Below are 21735 nucleotides of genomic sequence, written 5' to 3' on the forward strand. Positions count from 1 at the left end.
TTCTAGTTCTGTTCTAGTTCTGTTCTAGTTCTGTTCTAGTTCTGTTCTAGTTCTGTTCTAGTTCTGTTCTAGTTCTGTTCTAGTTCTGTTCTAGTTCTGTTCTAGTTCTGTTCTAGTTCTGTTCTAGTTCTGTTCTAGTTCTGTTCTAGTTCTGTTCTAGTTCTGTTCTAGTTCTGTTCTAGTTCTATTCTAGTTCTGTTCTAGTTCTGTTCTGTTCTAGTTCTGTTCTGTTCTAGTTCTGTTCTAGTTTGTTTTAGTTCTGTTCTAGTTCTGTTCTAGTTCTGTTCTAGTTCTGTTCTAGTTCTGTTCTAGTTCTGTTTCTAGTTCTGTTCTAGTTCTGTTCTAGTTCTGTTCTAGTTCTGTTCTAGTTCTGTTCTAGTTCTGTTCTAGTTCTGTTCTAGTTCTTTCTAGTTCTGTTCTAGTTCTGTTCTAGTTCTGTTCTAGTTCTGTTCTATTTCTACTCTAGTTCTGTTCTAGTTCTGTTCTAGTTCTGTTCTAGTTCTGTTCTAGTTCTGTTCTAGTTCTGTTCTAGTTCTGTTCTAGTTCTGTTCTAGTTCTGTTCTAGTTCTGTTCTAGTTCTGTTCTAGTTCTGTTCTAGTTCTGTTCTAGTTCTGTTCTAGTTCTGTTCTAGTTCTGTTCTAGTTCTGTTCTAGTTCTGTTCTAGTTCTGTTCTAGTTCTGTTCTAGTTCTGTTCTAGTTCTGTTCTAGTTCTGTTCTAGTTCTGTTCTAGTTCTGTTCTAGTTCTGTTCTAGTTCTGTTCTAGTTCTGTTCTAGTTCTGTTCTAGTTCTGTTCTAGTTCTGTTCTAGTTCTGTTCTAGTTCTGTTCTAGTTCTGTTCTAGTTCTGTTCTAGTTCTGTTCTAGTTCTGTTCTAGTTCTGTTCTAGTTCTGTTCTAGTTCTGTTCTAGTTCTGTTCTAGTTCTGTTCTAGTTCTGTTCTAGTTCTGTTCTAGTTCTGTTCTAGTTCTGTTCTAGTTCTGTTCTAGTTCTGTTCTAGTTCTGTTCTAGTTCTGTTCTAGTTCTGTTCTAGTTCTGTTCTAGTTCTGTTCTAGTTCTGTTCTAGTTCTGTTCTAGTTCTAGTTCTGTTTTAGTTCTGTTTTACTTCTAAAATATATCAGTATTAACCAAAATCAATATCTTATAAATCCCCTAAATTATATTCTGCAAAAAATCTACAAAGAAAATGACATCAAATCTTTTACAGCAAAACAAATCACACGTCAATGCAGATAAAATTACAAAATGCGTTTAAAGTGAAATTATTACAACAAGAAAATAATGAAAAAAAAAAAAAATAACGAAACAAATTTTCTTTTTCTTTCATGTGACACATGTATGTTGGAAACGCTAAGCAAGTTAGATGGCTGTGTGCACTGTATCTGATGGTGCCCCAACAAAAAGAAACCAGCAACGAAATATGGCAAAAGTCAAATTAGGAGACATGTGGCATTTGAAGGCAAATAAGGAAATAAATTTAAAATAACAGCAGCAAATCGAATTGAAACTTATTAGAAGCCCACCAAAAATATACAACAGCAACAAAAAATAAAAAAAAATTAAAGAAAACAAACTAAAAACGCCAAATGTTCTACAAGCTGCAGAGGATTCAAATAGCAGATACTAACTGTGTCGAACAACGTGGGGACTTGGTTTTTCATAATTTACTCAAAAACAACCAAAGAAAATATTGACACTTTGGATACTAGTGCTAAAACTGCAGGCAGATGTAGGGCCTTTGTATAGTTTACTGGATGTCTAGGAGGCAACCAAAATCAAAAACCGAACCAAATGTGTTCTATGGCTGTTGATTTGTTTATGTTGTGCTAAGACCAGATCTATAAAGGAACAGCATTAAGGAAACATTTTGTGTGAAAAAAGGCATAATAAAACGAAATTATACACATTTTAACCAAAATATGTAGATTTTCTATTGCTACATTTGTACATACATACATATGTATTTATGTATGTGTGTAATTAGAAATGTATGCCTGACATTGTGCATTACTTGCACCATTACAATCTCTTTATTTATTTCTCTCTACTTGTTCATACACTATGTAGTAGATACATAAATTGCATTTCAATATTACCAACAGCTCCAAATGTATAGAAATTTATTTTGGGTTTGTTTTCCTTTTTGTATCTGTTAGATTTTGTGAATTCAAAACATACATTTGTTGGATACTAAAAAGGCAAATGCAATGAGGGTTTTAATTGAGAGAAGTTAAAAGTAGGAGAGAGAGATTATTAAGGACAGATTTGAGAGTGATTGATAAATGTTGTCTCTCTGTAATGTTACACTGAGAGAAAAATCAAATTCTTTAGAATTGGAAAGTCTATAGTTTAGTCCGAAGTCTGAATACAGTACAGTCTACTCTGTAGTTTAGTCTATAGTCTACTCGTAGTCTAGTCTATAGTCTAGTCTATAGTCTAGTCTATAGTCTAGTCTATAGTCTAGTCTATAGTCTAGTCTATAGTCCTAGTCTATAGTCCTAGTCTATAGTCTATAGTCTAGTCTATAGTCTAGTCTATAGTCCTAGTCTATAGTCCTAGTCTATAGTCTAGTCTATAGTCCTAGTCTATAGTCTAGTCTATAGTCTAGTCTATAGTCTAGTCTATAGTCTTGTCTATAGTCCTAGTCTATAGTCTAGTCTATAGTCTAGTCTTAGTCTAGTCTATAGTCTAGTCTATAGTCTAGTCTATAGTCTAGTCTATAGTCTAGTCTATAGTCTAGTCTATAGTCTAGTCTATAGTCTAGTCTATAGTCTAGTCTATAGTCTAGTCTATAGTCTAGTCTATAGTCTAGTCTATAGTCTAGTCTATAGTCTAGTCTATAGTCTAGTCTATAGTCTAGTCTATAGTCTAGTCTATAGTCTAGTCTATAGTCTAGTCTATAGTCTAGTCTATAGTCTCTAGTCTAGTCTATAGTCTCTAGTCTAGTCTATAGTCTCTAGTCTAGTCTATAGTCTCTAGTCTAGTCTATAGTCTCTAGTCTAGTCTATAGTCTAGTCTAGTCTAGTCTATAGTCTAGTCTATAGTCTAGTCTATAGTCTAGTCTATAGTCTAGTCTATAGTCTAGTCTAGTCTAGTCTATAGTCTAGTCTATAGTCTAGTCTATAGTCTAGTCTATAGTCTAGTCTATAGTCTAGTCTATAGTCTAGTCTATAGTCTAGTCTATAGTCTAGTCTATAGTCTAGTCTATAGTCTAGTCTATAGTCTAGTCTATAGTCTAGTCTATAGTCTAGTCTATAGTCTAGTCTATAGTCTAGTCTATAGTCTAGTCTATAGTCTAGTCTATAGTCTATAGTCTAGTCTATAGTCTAGTCTATAGTCTAGTCTATAGTCTAGTCTATAGTCTAGTCTATAGTCTAGTCTATAGTCTAGTCTATAGTCTAGTCTATAGTCTAGTCTATAGTCTAGTCTATAGTCTAGTCTATAGTCTAGTCTATAGTCTAGTCTATCTCTAGTCTACAGTCTAGTCTATAGTCTAGTCTATAGTCTAGTCTATAGTCTAGTCTATAGTCTAGTCTATAGTCTAGTCTATAGTCTAGTCTATAGTCTAGTCTATAGTCTAGTCTAGTCTAGTCTATAGTCTAGTCTATAGTCTAGTCTATAGTCTAGTCTATAGTCTAGTCTATAGTCTAGTCTATAGTCTAGTCTATAGTCTAGTCTATAGTCTAGTCTATAGTCTAGTCTATAGTCTAGTCTATAGTCTAGTCTATAGTCTAGTCTATAGTCTAGTCTATAGTCTAGTCTATAGTCTAGTCTATAGTCTAGTCTATAGTCTAGTCTATAGTCTAGTCTATAGTCTAGTCTATAGTCTAGTCTATAGTCTAGTCTATAGTCTAGTCTATAGTCTAGTCTATAGTCTAGTCTATAGTCTAGTCTATAGTCTAGTCTATAGTCTAGTCTATAGTCTAGTCTATAGTCTAGTCTATAGTCTAGTCTATAGTCTAGTCTATAGTTCTAGTCTATAGTCTAGTCTATAGTCTAGTCTATAGTCTAGTCTATAGTCTAGCTATAGTCTAGTATATAGTCTAGTCTATAGTCTAGTCTATAGTCTAGTCTATAGTTAGTCTATAGTCTAGTCTATAGTCTAGTCTATAGTCTAGTCTATAGTCTAGTCTATAGTCTAGTCTATAGTCTAGGTCTATAGTCTAAGTCTAGTCTATGTCTAGTCTATAGTCTAGTCTATAGTCTAGTCTATAGTCTAGTCTATAGTCTGTCTATAGTCTAGTCTATAGTCTAGTCTATAGTCTAGTCTATAGTCTAGTCTATAGTCTAGTCTATAGTCTAGTCTATAGTCTAGTCTATAGTCTCTAGGTCTATAGTCTAGTCTAGTCTATAGTCTAGTCTATAGTCTAGTCTATAGTCTAGTCTATTCTAGTCTATAGTCTAGTCTATAGTCTAGTCTATAGTCTAGTCTATAGTCTATAGTAGTCTATAGTCTAGTCTATAGTCTAGTCTATAGTCTAGTCTATAGTCTAGTCTATAGTCTAGTCTATAGTCTAGTCTATAGTCTAGTCTATAGTCTAGTCTATAGTCTAGTCTATAGTCTAGTCTATAGTCTAGTCTATAGTCTAGTCTATAGTCTAGTCTATAGTCTAGTCTATAGTCTAGTCTAGTCTATATTCTAGTCTATAGTCTAGTCTATAGTCTAGTCTATAGTCTAGCCTATAGTCTAGTCTATAGTCTAGTCTATAGTCTTGTCTATAGTCTAGTCTATGGCCTAGTCAATATATAGTAATATTTTTTTCAGTGTATTTCTCTCCTCGTTTTTTGTTTTTTCAACTTGTTTGCTTAAACTGCAATTGTTTTGTTTGTTTGGTTTTGTTTTCATGCTCTCTCGCTGTCATCTCTTTATGGGCATTTATTCTAGACAACAATGTGTATTTATAAGATACTCTATACAAAACAAACCAGCAGATTGTTTTTATTTGTTGTTATTTTTTCTTGCTGTTGTTGTTATTATGTATTTTTTTTTCTATTTTTTTCTGTTTAAATTTCGTATTCAAGACAAGCGCGTATGAATGTTGGAGCTGATTGAGTGCGATGTTTTCAAATCAGTTGCCGTTCGCACGTATCTGCAGTGGGTTGTTGCCCAGATTGGATAAATAAAAAAAAAAAATTAATAAAAATTTATATAAAATTATAAAAAAATATATAATTAAAACAACATCAGCATTACTGAGATACAACTTTTTTTTAATAAAAAGACTTGTTTGTTATTGTTATAAAAAAAAGAAATAAAAATTTAAGATTTTTTTATAAAAAAAAAGAAAAATATTTAATGAGATTTTGTAAAAAAGGAAATAATTAAAAGTTCAACGAAAAAAGAAAAGTTTAAAAAACGAGTTTTGAGGATAAAGTTATAAATAAAAGTCAATTTATGTTGAATATTGAAATTTCGAAAATATTTTACTTAAAAGTGATAATAAAGTGATAAAATTTGTTTTTTATTTCCTTTCAAAAAGAGTGTCTTGTTGTGATAAATTTTTGAGCAAATCGGAAATTGTATACAATTTTTGGGTGTATAGATATTTTTGTGTTGTTGTTATTATTAAACAAAAAGCAAAAATTTGCAGTAAATAGATAAGATTGTGTTGCAGATACAAGAAAAGTATCTTATAAAAATTTTGAACTTTTGTTTAAAAAAAGCTGCAAAATTTAAAAAAATTTCAGTGCTAAAAATACTAATTTATTTATTTAACAATATCACAAGTTAAAAACAAATAAAGTTAAATTTTTATATAAAATATAGCAAATAAAAGAAAAAGTTAAAGCAAATAAATAAACAAGGTGTGGACCGGTTTCTATTATAATTCTTTATTTTAAAACGTTTCATTAAATGAAATGATGTTGTCATTAAATTTGAATTAAATAAAAAACTAAGCAAATATTTAGCTAAATTTGTAGCTTAAATACAATTTGTATAGAACAAAATACGTGTCAAGCTTTATTTTTGGAAAAATCAATAAAATTCTACCAAAAAAAAAAAACAACAAACACATCTAACAATAACCCACCAGACCAAACAACTAGGCTTTAAACAGCTCCTATAGCCAAAAAGTAATAATACAAATAAACAACAACAGCAACAATATTTTTATAACAAACTAGCTTTAACCAAATAAGAAAGCAAAAAAAAAAATCCCAATTCACTCAAACATTGCAATACTACTTGGACTTCAAGAGATTCCCAACCTCACCCAAAAACAATCATAAACTACAGGCACCCTTAAGAAAAGCGAAGAAAAACTCTGCTAAATGTCAACAAAATAAACTTTCAACAGCTGTTTTTTGTTTTTCTCTCTTTTCATTTTCCTTTGGAAAACAAAGAGCGAGCGTGTTTGAAGGAGTGACAACAGGGAGAGGAAGGTTAGAAACAAACAGGAAGGTGTGTTTGTTAGTAAAAGGATAAAGGTAAGTTTAGAAAAGCCTACAAGATACAAAGTAATCCGTTTATTAAACTAGACTGTATATGGGTTAGACTGAAATAGGCTACAGACTAGAATATAGAAAAGATTATAGACTAGACAATAAACTAGACTATAAACTAAACTATAGACTAGACAATAGACTAGATAATAGACTAGACTATAGACTAGACTATAGACTAGACTATAGACTAGACTATAGACTAGACTATAGACTAGACTATAGACTAGACTATAGACTAGACTATAAACTAGACTATAGACTAGACTATAGACTATACTATAGACTATACTATAGACTATACTATAGACTATACTATAGACTATACTATAGACTAGACTATAGACTAGACTAGACTATAGACTAGACTATAGACTAGACTATAGACTAGACTATAGACTAGACTATAGACTAGACTATAAACTAGACTATAGACCAGACTAGACTATAGACCAGACTAGACTAGAGTATAGACAAGACCATAGACTACAATACAGACCTTACTGTATACTAGACTATAGACTAGGCAATAGACCAGACAATAGACTAGACAATAGACTAGACTATAGACTAGACTATAGACTAGACTATAGACTAGACTATAGACTAGACTATAGACTAGACTATAGACTAGACTATAGACTAGACTATAGAATAGACTATAGACTAGACTATAGAATAGACTATAGACTAGACTATAGACTAGACTATAGACTAGACTATAGACTAGACTATAGACTAGACTATAGACTAGACTATAGACTAGACTATAGACCAGACTCTAGACTAGACTATAGACTAGACTATAGACTAGACTAGACTATAGACTAGACTATAGACTAGACTATAGAATAGACTATAGACTAGGATCTAGATAGACTATAGACTAATAGACTAGACATAGACTAGACTATAGACTAGACTATAGACTAGACTATAGACTAGACTATAGACTAGACTATAGACTAGACTATAGACTAGACTATAGACTAGACTATAGACTAGACTATAGACTAGACTATAGACTAGACTATAGACTAGACTATAGACTAGACTATAGACTAGACTATAGACTAGACTATAGACTAGACTATAGACTAGACTATAGACTAGACTATAGACTAGACTATAGACTAGACTATAGACTAGACTATAGACTAGACTATAGACTAGACTATAGACTAGACTATAGACTAGACTATAGACTAGACTATAGACTAGACTATAGACTAGACTATAGACTAGACTATAGACTAGACTATAGACTAGACTATAGACTAGACTATAGACTAGACTATAGACTAGACTATAGACTAGACTATAGACTAGACTATACTAGACTATAGACTACTAGACTAGACTACTGGACTATAGACTAGACTACAGACTAGACTAGACTATAGACTAGACTATAGACTAGACTATAGACTAGACTATAAACTAGACTATAGACTAGACTATAGACTAGACTATAGACTAGACTATAGACTAGACTATAGACTAGACTATAGACTAGACTATAGACTAGACTTCAGTTACAATTCAGTTCTAGTTCAATTCTAGTTCAGTTCTAGTTCAGTTCTAGTTCAGTTTTAGTTCAGTTCTAGTTCAGTTCTAGTTCAGTTCTAGTTCAGTTGTAGTTCAGTTCTAGTTCAGTTCTAGCTCACTTCTAGTTAAGTTCTAGTTCAGTTCTAGTTCAGTTGTAGTTTAGTTGTAGTTCAGTTGTAGTTCAGTTCTAGTTCAGTACTAGTTCAGTTCTAGTTCAGTTCTAGTTCAGTTCTAGTTCTAGTTCAGTTCTAGTTCAGTTCTAGTTCAGTTCTAGTTCAGTTCTAGTTCAGTTCTAGTTCAGTTCTAGTTCAGTTCTAGTTCAGTTCTAGTTCAGTTCTAGTTCAGTTCTAGTTCAGTTCAGTTCAGTTCTAGTTCAGTTCTAGTTCAGTTCTAGTTCAGTACTAGTTCAGTTCTAGTTCAGTTCTAGTTCAGTTCTAGTTCAGTTCTAGTTCAGTTCTAGTTCAGTTCTAGTTCAGTTCTAGTTCAGTTCTAGTTCAGTTCTATTTCAGTTCTAGTTCAGTTCTAGTTCAGTTCTAGTTCAGTTCTAGTTCAGTTCTAGTTCAGTTCTAGTTCAGTTCTAGTTCAGTTCTAGTTCAGTTCTAGTTCAGTTCTAGTTCAGTTCTAGTTCAGTTCTAGTTCAGTTCTAGTTCAGTTCTAGTTCAGTTCTAGTTCAGTTCTAGTTCAGTTCTAGTTCAGTTCTAGTTCAGTTCTAGTTCAGTTCTAGTTCAGTTCTAGTTCAGTTCTAGTTCAGTTCTAGTTCAGTTCTAGTTCAGTTCTAGTTCAGTTCTAGTTCAGTTCTAGTTCAGTTCTAGTTCAGTTCTAGTTCAGTTCTAGTTCAGTTCTAGTTCAGTTCTAGTTCAGTTCTAGTTCAGTTCTATTTCAGTTCTAGTTCAGTTCTAGTTCAGTTCTAGTTCAGTTCTAGTTCAGTTCTAGTTCAGTTCTAGTTCAGTTCTAGTTCAGTTCTAGTTCAGTTCTAGTTCAGTTCTAGTTCAGTTCTAGTTCAGTTCTAGTTCAGTTCTAGTTCAGTTCTAGTTCAGTTCTAGTTCAGTTCTAGTTCAGTTCTAGTTCAGTTCTAGTTCAGTTCTGATTCAGTTCTTTTTTGATCACCATTGTCTTGATTGATCGTGATGGTTATTAGTACATTATATATGTATATTTTTGTCTAATTCATTTCGCTCTCGCAAGTGTCATTCAAAACGAATTGCAAAATTTTCAAAACACAAAAAACCTCAGCCTCATAAACACCACTTAATCAGCAACACATGACAATGGCTCAAGTTTATACAATTCCAAAATAATAAAAAAAATTATTTGTCTAAAGAAACTCGTAAATTATAGAGGGTGGGCAATGTGCAATTCCCGCCAGACGTACCAAATAACAAGTAATAAAAGTTGTTAAAATTGAAAATGAAAAACAACAACAACATCTTAAGTGTTGTGCAGTATGTGTGTAGGTTCCGCAATAACATTTCATAATGTATTCAGATAATAACGAAATAATGTTCTTTTTATGTACTTACACACAGACATTATTTTGAAAAATCATACTTTAAACACACTCGCATAGAAAGATAGAAGATACATTTAAGTAAAATATGTTTGTTTGTTTAACTATTTGTGTTTATTTTATCTTATAAATTGTGCAATGTTTTGATAATTAACTTTTCAATGACTTTATTCTTCTAAAAAAACGAAGAATATGTAGAAACAAAGAGATAGTTGAGGGGTTTATAAACAAAATTGGTTAACTTTATATTTTTAATTGTTTATATTATATGACAATTATTGCTTTCTTTTATGAGTAATTGATTCATTAAAATTATTAACTCCATTTTATAGATTTTTTATAGTTATTTATGCATTAAATAATTTTTATGTTAGTGTATAAATTTTAAATTTTATTAAATATTTTTAGAGATTTTTATTTTTCCCATAAAATGTTCCACAATTTTCCACTTAAATTAAACTTTTATTAGGCTTAATTGAGGTATTTTAATTAAAGTTGTTTTCATTAACTCTACGAAAGAACTCTGAACAATTGAGAAAACTCCCTTAAGAGCTATTAATTAAATATTTAAGTTGTTCAATATTCTCTCTTAATAACTTCACTTTAGATGATGAGTAAATATTAGGGTGGGATACTATTTATAGTCATAATATTCCTAGTCCTAGTTCAGTTCTAGTTCAGTTCTAGTTCAGTTCTAGTTCAGTTCTAGTTCAGTTCTAGTTCAGTTCTAGTTCCGTTCTAGTTCCGTTCTAGTTCAGTTCTAGTTCAGTTCTAGTTCAGTTCTAGTTCAGTTCTAGTTCAGTTCTAGTTCAGTTCTAGTTCAGTTCTAATTCAGTTCTAGTTCAGTTCTAGTTCAGTTCTAGTTCAGTTCTAGTAGTTCAGTTCTAGTTCAGTTCTAGTTCAGTTCTAGTTCAGTTCTAGTTCAGTTCTAGTTCAGTTCTAGTTCAGTTCTAGTTCAGTTCTAGTTCAGTTCTAGTTCAGTTCTAGTTCAGTTCTAGTTCAGTTCTAGTTCAGTTCTAGTTCAGTTCTAGTTCAGTTCTAGTTCAGTTCTAGTTCAGTTCTAGGTCAGTTCTAGTTCAGTTCTAGTTCAGTTCTAGTTCAGTTCTAGTTCAGTTCTAGTTCAGTTCTAGTTCAGTTCTAGTTCAGTTCTAGTTCAGTTCTAGTTCAGTTCTAGTTCAGTTCTAGTTCAGTTCTAGTTCAGTTCTAGTTCAGTTCTAGTTCAGTTCTAGTTCAGTTCTAATTCAGTTCTAGTTCAGTTCTAGTTCAGTTCTAGTTCAGTTCTAATTCAGTTCTAGTTCAGTTCTAGTTCAGTTCAGTTCTAGTTCAGTTCTAGTTCAGTTCTAGTTCAGTTCTAGTTCAGTTCTAGTTCAGTTCTAATTCAGTTCTAGTTCAGTTCTAGTTCAGTTCTAGTTCAGTTCTAGTTCAGTTCTAGTTCAGTTCTAGTTCCGTTCTAGTTCAGTTCTAGTTCAGTTCTAGTTCAGTTCTAGTTCAGTTCTATTTCAGTTCTAGTTCAGTTCTAGTTCAGTTCTAGTTCAGTTCTAGTTCAGTTCTAATTCAGTTCTAGTTCAGTTCTAGTTCAGTTCTAGTTCAGTTCTAGTTCAGTTCTAGTTCAGTTCTAATTCAGTTCTAGTTCAGTTCTAGTTCAGTTCTAGTTCAGTTATAGTTCAGTTCTAGTTCAGTTCTAGTTCAGTTCTAGTTCAGTTCTAGTTCAGTTCTAATTCAGTTCTAGTTCAGTTCTAGTTCAGTTCTAGTTCAGTTCTAGTTCAGTTCTAGTTCAGTTCTAGTTCAGTTCTAGTTCAGTTCTAGTTCAGTTCTAGTAGTTCAGGTTCTAGGTCAGTTCTAGTTCAGTTCTAGTTCAGTTCTAGTTCAGTTCTAGTTCAGTTCAGTTCAGTTCTAGTTCAGTTCTAGTTCAGTTCTAGTTCAGTTCTAGTTCAGTTCTAGTTCAGTTCTAGTTCAGTTCTAGTTCAGTTCTAGTCAGTTCTAGTTCAGTTCTAGTTCAGTTCTAGTTCAGTTCTAGTTCTGTTCTAGTTATTAAAAACCTGCCAAATTTTAACTCCCTAATTGTTCATGTCCTTTTCCACACTAATGTTTCTCATATAAAGTCGAGAGTAGTTATTAGCATATTATATAAAATTTGCTATGCGCATGTCTGTGCATGCAAAAACAAATCAAAACAATAACATGGAAACATAACCAAACTTTTGCATTTTCTAAATACATTTTTTGTCCGTCTATCCATTAGAGAGTTTTTTTCAAAATAAAGTTAGTCGTACGTGGTGAAGCTCAACGAGCATTTGTTGTTAGTGCTTTTTGTTAAAGTGCATTACTGTGAATTGTAAATTGCAAAAACAAAAAAAAAATTTTTGGCACATAAACTGTGTCGTTAGTATGTACCAGGTTTTTCTACTTTAATAGCTAAAGGGATGACAGTGGGGCAGTGTAGTACTTAACACTGCTTTTAAAATAATCGTTTTTTTTTCGTTTAAGTTTGTCATTATTTGTTTGTGTGCTTTGTTTGCTTCTCATTTAAACAGACAATAATTGTAATTGTTTCATTTAAATGTTATTTTAATTGTTTACAATAACGTTGCAATAAAAATGAAAGTTTAAAGAAATGTGTGGTAATTATTTAACATATTTTGTTTTTGTATTTTTTGTTTAAATTAAATTATTTCCTTATTTATTATTTACCGTTAAAAATCGAGGTTATATTTATTTGTTTTATACAAAAAAATGAAATTTCAGTTTTTCTTCTGCTTTTTCTCACATTAAGTGAATTTAAAGCAATTCCAAATTGCGAGTGGCATTTTCATATTTAAGACAGACATGGGAGTTTTTTTGAAAACCTTTAATAGGATAATCTACTGCCAATTCGATAGATTTAAAGAAATCTCTAAATAAGTTATTGTTATAAAAGTATTGCACTATGTACTTAAGTAATTTAAAATATGTTTCCATAATTCAAGAAAATGGTGATTGCCCATCACTGCTTTCATGGTTATATTTGTCGCTACAGTTGCCGCTGCAATTTTTTTTCGTTTTTGTTCAGTCTTTATTATTAATTCATTATTATTATTATTATTATTATTTGTGCTGTTTTTTATAATCTATTTAATATAGCGAAAAGTTGATTGAACTCTTTGTCTTTTAATTCATTTAAAGGTTTATACACACGCATATGCTACAATATATATACAGAAACACAAAACTAGTTAACATTGCCCCGTAGTTTTAGATACATATTCGATATATACAAATAGTTCAGTTCAAGTTCCGTTCAAGTTCAGTTTTAGTTCAGTTTTAATTCAGTACTAGTTCAGTTCTAGTTCAGTTCTAGTTTAGTTCTAGTTCAGTTCTAGTTTAGTTCTAGTTCCGTTCTAGTTCATTTCTAGTTCAGTTCTAGTTCAGTTATAGTTCAGTTATAGTTCAGTTCATTTCTAGTTTAGTTCAAGTTCAGTTCTATACAGAGGGAAAAATAAATATACACTCCTGGTACTAAATTGACACCAAACTGTTTATAGTTTTTTAATAAATCCGTTGTCAAAGTGTACACATACGAACGACAACACTATGTAATGTTGACAACATTGCAGCAATTCGTTGTCGAAATCTAAATTTTATACACATCCGTTGTCTAAATGTTAAAAAACGTGGTAAGCTCACTATAGCCAAACAATCCGTTGCCAATAGTGAGCTTACCACGTTTGTTAACATTTAGACAACGGATGTGTACGAAATTGACACCAAAGATTATATGATTTTTCAATAACATCCGTTGTCAGTTCTAGTTCAGTTCTAATTCTGTTCTAGTTCAGTTCTAGTTCAGTTCTAGTTCAGTTCTAGTTCAGTTCTAGTTCAGTTCTAGTTCAGTTCTAGTTCAGTTCTAGTTCAGTTCTGTCAGTTCTAGTTCAGTTCTAGTTCAGTTCTAGTTCAGTTCAGTTCTAGTTCAGTTCTAGTTCAGTTCTAGTTCAGTTCTAGTTCAGTTCTAGTTCAGTTCTAGTTCAGTTCTAGTTCAGTTCTAGTTCAGTTCTAGTTCAGTTCTAGTTCAGTTCTAGTTCAGTTCTAGTTCAGTTCTAGTTCAGTTCTAGTTCAGTTCTAGTTCAGTTCTAGTTCAGTTCTAGTTCAGTTCTAGTTCAGTTCTAGTTCAGTTCTAGTTCAGTTCTAGTTCAGTTCTAGTTCAGTTCTAGTTCAGTTCTAGTTCAGTCCTAGTTCAGTTCTAGTTCAGTTCTAGTTCAGTTCTAGTTCAGTTCTAGTTCAGTTCTAGTTCAGTTCTAGTTCAGTTCTAGTTCAGTTCTAGTTCAGTTCTAGTTCAGTTCCAGTTCTAGTCCAATTCAAGTCCAATTTTAATTCTAGTCATGGCTCTCCACATATTCACATTCTATTATACTTCGTGGGTCCTCAAATGTTTGAATTCTAGCATTAATCGTGTGTCGTTAGCTAGTGTTATTTTAACTTTGATTATGTAGTATATATCTAGCCAAAATTAAGTAAAATTTACCTTTTATATAAAAACAAAAGTTTATTTTTATATATCAAATAAGTTTTGTTATAAAGAATTGCAACATCTGTCCACATTTTGGCATTGGTCCACACTTAACCAACATATTGCTGGTCACCTTATGGGGGGGATTTACCAACAAACCACACACCATGCAAATGACAATTTGAATCGAATACTTTACTAAGAGATTTGAATACAAAAAATAAGTGAAATAAATTAAATAATGACAACAATCAACGAAAGTAAGTCAATATTTGAACATATGCTGTTCGTTACTACAGTTTAAATAAAGTAAAAAATTTATAATAAAAGCCAAAAAAATAAATAATAATAAAAAAAATTTTGTTGTATACACCTGCCAAATGAAAAGAAATTAAACCATAATAAATATAATAAAACACACATGTGCAACATATTAATTTGTTGAAATGTTTCTGTGAAATTGTTTATAAAGCAGGAGTGCTAGGGCTTAAAAGTTTTGCTACGCCTTTGGTTTTTTTTTATTTTTTTGTGTAACAAATTGTTCTGAGAACTATTTGTGGAAAATAATCAATATGATTTTGAATTTGTTATATAGGAGATTTTTGTGAAAGCAATTGCCAGGTTTTATTGTATAAGAATAAAGTTGTAAGTAATTTCTTAGTATTTGCTGTTTGTATTATTGGACTAATTCCAAAGAACTTTATGTAATTTGGAAAATTGATGGGCTATGGGCTTTAGGCTTATACAACAATTTTTTGATTATGTACAAAATTTTTTTAATATCTTTTGATTTGCCATACTAGCCTAACTGTCATATTAACTTGATTATTTTCTCATCACTTAGTTTACCTACTTTTCATTTAATTTTCTCAAATACTTCTCATAACCAGCCTTTTAAAAGTAGGAAAAACTATAAAATCTAATTAACTATTATTACATCTATAAATTACTTTTCTTTTAAATAGTGTAACGGGTATCAAGAGAAAAAAATCGTACACACATGATTGTTACACATTAACTGGAGTATGGGAATGGGGTTTCTAATGAAAAACAAATGTTGGCAAAAAAATAAAATAAATTCATAACTAGTATGTGAACTATGAAATGAAAACTCTCATAAATTTTATATTGAAAATAAGTAGTAGTTGTAGTTGATATAATAAGTCATATAATTGGGTTTTGTGAAAAAAAATATTATACAAAATAGCAAAATATATACATACGAACGTATAATTTCGTTTTCAACAATTTAAAGTGTTAATTACTATATTTATAATAGTTGTGAAAAAAATGTATGTGATTTAAGTAAAACGGTTTTGTAACCCCATTGGAACACAGAGAAAAGGTTGGTTCCTAAGTAGTCTAATTTCCAATTATAGGTACAATTCTTTCCAATTTTAGGTTTCTATGTGGCTTTTTCCTATTTAGTCAATAGTCTAGTCTATAGTCTGGTCTATAGTCTAGTCTATAGTCTAGTCTATAGTCTGGTCTATAGTCTAGTCTATAGTCTAGTCTATAGTCTGCTCTATAGTGTAGTCTATAGTCTAGTCTATAGTCTGGTCTATAGTCTAGTCTATAGTCTAGTCTATAGTCTAGTCTATATCTGGTCTATAGTCTAGTCTATAGTCTGGCTATAGTCTAGTCAATGTCTAGTCTATAGTCTAGTCTATAGTCTAGTCCATAGTCTAGTCTATAGTCTAGTCTATAGTCTAGTCTATAGTCTAGTCTATAGTCTAGTCTATAGTCTAGTCTATAGTCTAGTATATAGTCTAGTCTATAGTCCTAGGTCTAGAAGTCTAGTCTATAGTCTAGTCTATAGTCTAGTCTATAGTCTAGTCTATAGTCTAGTCTATAGTCTTGGCTATAGTTCTATTCCTAGTCTTATCTAGTCTAAGTAGTCTATAGTCTATAGTCTAGTCTATAGTATAGTCTATAGTCTAGGCTATAGTCTAGTCTATAGTCTAGTCTATAGTCTAGTCTATAGTCTAGTCTATAGTCTAGTCTATAGTCTAGTCTATAGTCTAGTCTATAGTCTAGTCTATAGTCTAGTCTATAGTCTAGTCTATAGTCTAGTCTATAGTCTAGTCTATAGTCTAGTCTATAGTCTAGTCTATAGTCTAGTCTATAGTCTAGTCTATAGTCTAGTCTATAGTCTAGTCTATAGTCTAGTCTATAGTCTAGTCTATAGTCTAGTCTATAGTCTAGTCTATAGTCTAGTCTATAGTCTAGTCTATAGTCTAGTCTATAGTCTAGTCTATAGTCTAGTCTATAGTCTAGTCTATAGTCTAGTCTATAGTCTAGTCTATAGTCTAGTCTATAGTCTAGTCTATAGTCTAGTCTATAGTCTAGTCTATAGTCTAGTCTATAGTCTAGTCTATAGTCTAGTCTATAGTCTAGTCTATAGTCTAGTCTATAGTCTAGTCTATAGTCTAGTCTAGTCTAGTCTATAGTCTAGTCTATAGTCTAGTCTATTCTATAGTCTAGTCTATAGTCTAGTCTATTCTATAGTCTAGTCTATAGTCTAGTCTATAGTCTAGTCTATAGTCTAGTCTATAGTCTAGTCTATAGTCTAGTCTATAGTCTAGTCTATAGTCTAGTCTATAGTCTAGTCTATAGTCTATAGTCTAGTCTATAGTCTAGTCTATAGTCTAGTCTATAGTCCACTCTATAGTCTAGTCTATAGTAGTCTATAGTCTAGTCTATAGTCTAGTCTATAGTCTAGTCTATAGTCTAGTCTATAGTCTAGTCTATAGTCTAGTCTATAGTCTAGTCTAGTCTATAGTCTAGTCTATAGTCTAGTCTATAGTCTAGTCTATAGTCTAGTCTATAGTCTAGTCTATGTCTAGTCTATAGTAGTCTATAGTCTAGTCTAAGTATAGTCTATAGTCTAGTCTATAGTCTAGTCTATAGTCTAGTCTATAGTCTAGTCTATAGTCTAGTCTATAGTCTAGTCTATAGTCTAGTCTATAGTCTAGTCTATAGTCTAGTCTATAGTCTAGTCTATAGTCTAGTCTATAGTCTAGTCTATAGTATAGTCTATAGTCTAGTCTATAGTCTAGTCTATAGTCTAGTCTATAGTCTAGTCTATAGTCTAGTCTATAGTCTAGTCTATAGTCTAGTCTATAGTCTAGTCTATAGTCTAGTCTATAGTCTAGTCTATAGTCTGTCTATAGTCTAGTCTATAGTTTAGTCTATAGTCTAGTCTATAGTCTAGTCTATAGTCTAGTCTATAGTCTAGTCTATAGTCTAGTCTATAGTCTAGTCTATAGTCTAGTCTATAGTCTAGTCTATAGTCTAGTCTATAGTTTAGTCTATAGTCTAGTCTATAGTCTAGTCTATAGTCTAGTCTATAGTCTAGTCTATAGTCTAGTCTAAGTCTAGTCTATAATCTAGTCAATAGTCTAGTCTATAGTCTAGTCTATAGTCTAGTCTATAGTCTAGTCTATAGTCTAGTCTATAGTCTAGTCTATAGTCTAGTCTATAGTCTAGTCTATAGTCTAGTCTATAGTCTAGTCTATAGTCTAGTCTATAGTCTATAGTCTAGTCTATAGTCTAGTCTATAGTCTATAGTCTAGTCTATAGTCTAGTCTATAGTCTATAGTCTAGTCTATAGTCTAGTCTATAGTCTATAGTCTAGTCTATAGTCTAGTCTATAGTCTAGTCTATAGTCTAGTCTATAGTCTAGTCTATAGTCTAGTCTATAGTCTAGTCTATAATCTAGTCTATAGTCTAGTCTATAGTCTAGTCTATAGTCTAGTCTATAGTCTAGTCTATAGTCTAGTCTATAGTCTAGTCTATAGTCTAGTCTATAGTCTAGTCTATAGTCTAGTCTAGTCTATAGTCTGTCTATAGTCTAGTCTATAGTCTAGTCTATAGTCTAGTCTATAGTCTAGTCTATAGTCTAGTCTATAGTCTAGTCTATAGTCTAGTCTATAGTCTAGTCTATAGTCTAGTCTATAGTCTAGTCTATAGTCTAGTCTATAGTCTAGTCTATAGTCTAGTCTATAGTCTAGTCTATAGTCTAGTCTATAGTCTAGTCTATAGTCTAGTCTATAGTCTAGTCTATAGTCTAGTCTATAGTCTAGTCTATTCTATTGTCTAGTCTAGTCTATAGTGTAGTCTATAGTGTAGTCTATAGTCTAGTCTATAGTCTGTAGTATAGTCTATAGTCTAGTCTATATTTCGTGTATCTATATAAAGTCCAAATATATCTTCAATTGTTAGTCTAATGATTTGTTTAATCGTAGAACTATTTTAAAAACTAATTCCTTTCTGGTACCTTACTTCCTTTACTACTGAAACTCCCCATAAATTTTCTTAGATTTAGCTTTTGAAGAAAGTACATCAACCTCTAAAATTAATAATTTTACAAGTACCTACCTTTCAGCATCTCAATTTATTACTAAATTATTGATTGAAATTTTTATAATAAACAAATAAATTAATAAAATATACGTTTCGAAATTTTTCACTTGGCAAAAGTTGCAAACGATGTCAAATTCAGCTGTTATATGTATATGATGAATACAAATATTAATTTGTTTAAATATTTTTATTCTAATTGAATTAGATTTTTTTATTTCTTAATAAACTTGTTATTTCTGGTAAAGTCTAATTGGTGTGCTGGCATCTTTAACCTTGCCAGCCGAGTGTATGAGTGTATTATTCTGGTTATTTGATAACCGTATAGAGGGAATTTGTTCTAGAAAGTGTGAAAAATGGGTTATTGAAAAATTTATTTTTTTTTTTAAATCTGAAGTACCTGATTAGTATACACTTTACATCATAGGTAATCGAACCAGTAAATAGCTTAAGGTTTGAGTTTTAATTCTTTTAAAATTTTTGTTTTAATTAAATTTAGCTAATTTCTTATAAAACTATTAACAAAAATCAACCAAAATGTATAGAGTTTATATTTTTAATATTTTTCAAATTTGTTACTTAACCCCTTTTCACTCTAAACTGTTGGGAATATTTGCAATCTTAAATTGTTTGTATTTTTTGAATTATCAATTACTTACAAACATATTGTTTTATAATATATTTTAATTAAATGCAATATAATTAATTACTTTAAATTGATTAAATGAGTAAAAATAGAAATTAAAAAACTCATTTTTGCAATAAAAATTATTTTGTAGACATAAAGTTTACACACTCCTACATTAAAATGATATTACAGAGGGTATAAAAATAAGTTAGTCATTGTTTAAAATAACGAAAAAATATTAATTTATCAAAAATATGATAGACGTCCGACCAGAGGTCTAGGAACAAAAAGTAATAAGAAGAAACCGATTCTGTATGTATTTCCTTGGGTTACAGTATCTTGAAAGCATCGCTTCTTTTATAGCATCTCGGAAGTCATTTGGTAATATAAAAATACAAAATTATTATAATTACTTTCAATTTCCTTTCTTGCTTTGCTTATTTATCACAAAAACCGGAAGTTTTTTCCACAAATTATACAATAGGCTCTAACATGTCCAATTCTTCCGACTTTGCCATTTTAACTTCCTTTGTATAACGCTTATGGTCAAAAGATTTTTTTATATTATTATTTTTATCAAAGATTAATTAATTTTACCATTTACAGCTAAATGAAATAAATTAAAAATAAAATAATCTGACGTAAACAATTTGATTAATTTCTAGAAAAAATTTTATAATGTTTTTTTTTCTCCAACTCTTGTGTTAAATAAATCGTATAAATTTAAATAATCATTTAATAATTAACAACTTAAGTAAAAAGTTTAGGTTGCTAAGTGAATGATATGTTATATAGAAGTAAAACAGTAAAGTGATCAATTAGGGATTTAACGAGTTCATTGAGAAGAAATTAAAATGAAGTAAAATATAAAATGATAAATTAAACAGTATTTAGTGGCACGAATATTTTGACTATTAAAATGATTTCAGTATTGCACTATAACTGAATTAGAACTGAACTGGAGCTCAACTAGAACATAATTAAAAACAGAACTAGAACAGAAATAGAACAGAAGAAGAACATAAGTACAACATAGGTAGAACAGAACTAGAACAGAACTAGAACAGAACAGAACTAGAACAGAACTAGAACAGAACTAGAACAGAACTAGAACAGAACTAGAACAGAACTAGAACAGAACTAGAACAGAACTAGAACAGAACTAGAACAGAACTAGAACAGAACTAGAACAGAACTAGAACAGAACTAGAACAGAACTAGAAACTAGAACAGAACTAGAACAGAACTAGAACAGAACTAGAACAGAACTAGAACAGAACTAGAACAGAACTAGAACAGAACTAGAACAGAACTAGAACAGAACTAGAACAGAACTAGAACAGAACTAGAACAGAACTAGAACAGAACTAGAACAGAACTAGAACAGAACTAGAACAGAACTAGAACAGAACTAGAACAGAACTAGAACAGAACTAGAACAGAACTAGAACAGAACTAGAACAGAACTAGAACAGAACTAGAACAGAACTAGAACAGAACTAGAACAGAACTAGAACAGAACTAGAACAGAACTAGAACAGAACTAGAACAGAACTAGAACAGAACTAGAACAGAACTAGAACAGAACTAGAACAGAACTAGAACAGAACTAGAACAGAACTAGAACAGAACTAGAACAGAACTAGAACAGAACTAGAACAGAACTAGAACAGAACTAGAACAGAACTAGAACAGAACTAGAACAGAACTAGAACAGAACTAGAACAGAACTAGAACAGAACTAGAACAGAACTAGAACAGAACTAGAACAGAACTAGAACAGAACTAGAACAGAACTAGAACAGAACTAGAACAGAACTAGAACAGAACTAGAACTAGAACTGAACTAGAACTAGAACTGAACTAGAACTGAACTAGAACTGAACTAGAACTGAACTAGAACTGAACTGAACTAGAACTGAACTGAACTAGAACTGAACTAGAACTGAACTAGAACTGAACTAGAACTGAACTAGAACTGAACTAGAACTGAACTAGAACTGAACTAGAACAGAACTAGAACAGAACTAGAACAGAACTAGAACAGAACTAGAACAGAACTAGAACAGAACTAGAACAGAACTAGAACAGAACTAGAACAGAACTAGAACTGAACTAGAACTGAACTAGAACAGAACTAGAACAGAACTAGAACAGAACCAGAACAGAACTAGAAAAGAACTATAACAGAACTAGAACTATAACAGAACTAGAACAGAACTAGAACAGAACTAGAACAGAACTAGAACAGAACTAGAAACTAGAACAGAACTAGAACAGAACTAGAACTGAACTAGAACTGAACTAGAACTGAACTAGAACTGAACTAGAACTGAACTAGAACTGAACTAGAACTGAACTAGAACTGAACTAGAACTGAACTAGAACTGAACTAGAACTGAACTAGAACTGAACTAGAACTGAACTAGAACTGAACTAGAACTGAACTAGAACTGAACTAGAACTGAACTAGAACTGAACTAGAACTGAACTAGAACAGAACTGAACTAGAACTGAACTAGAACTGAACTAGAACTGAACTAGAACTGAACTAGAACTGAACTAGAATTGAACTAGAACTGAACTAGAACTCAACCAGAACTCAACTAAAACTCAATTACAACAGAACTAGAACTGAACTAGAGCTCAACTAAAACTCAACTAGAACTCAGCTAGAACTCAATTAGAACTCAACCAGAACTCAACTACAACTGATCTAGAACTGAACTAGAACTCAACTAAAACTAAACTAGAACTCAACTTAAACTC

The 21735-nt window shown here is 31.3% G+C and overlaps 1 long non-coding RNA gene across 1 annotated transcript in view; it reads left to right on the plus strand.

Moving 5' to 3' along the window:
* The first annotated feature begins 5035 nt into the window (after window positions 1-5035).
* LOC119613046 overlaps window positions 5036-21735 on the plus strand; it is a 62782-nt gene continuing 46082 nt past the window's right edge. The window contains exon 1 of the long non-coding RNA XR_005232199.1: window positions 5036-6423. This is a non-coding gene — a long non-coding RNA (uncharacterized LOC119613046). The remainder of the gene's footprint in view (window positions 6424-21735) is intronic.

The sequence above is a fragment of the Lucilia sericata genome, unplaced genomic scaffold (assembly GCF_015586225.1).
Source record: "Lucilia sericata isolate MDLA Ls3-8-SP2 unplaced genomic scaffold, ASM1558622v1 Contig001940F_arrow, whole genome shotgun sequence".
In the NCBI taxonomy this organism is placed as follows: Eukaryota; Metazoa; Arthropoda; class Insecta; order Diptera; family Calliphoridae; genus Lucilia; species Lucilia sericata.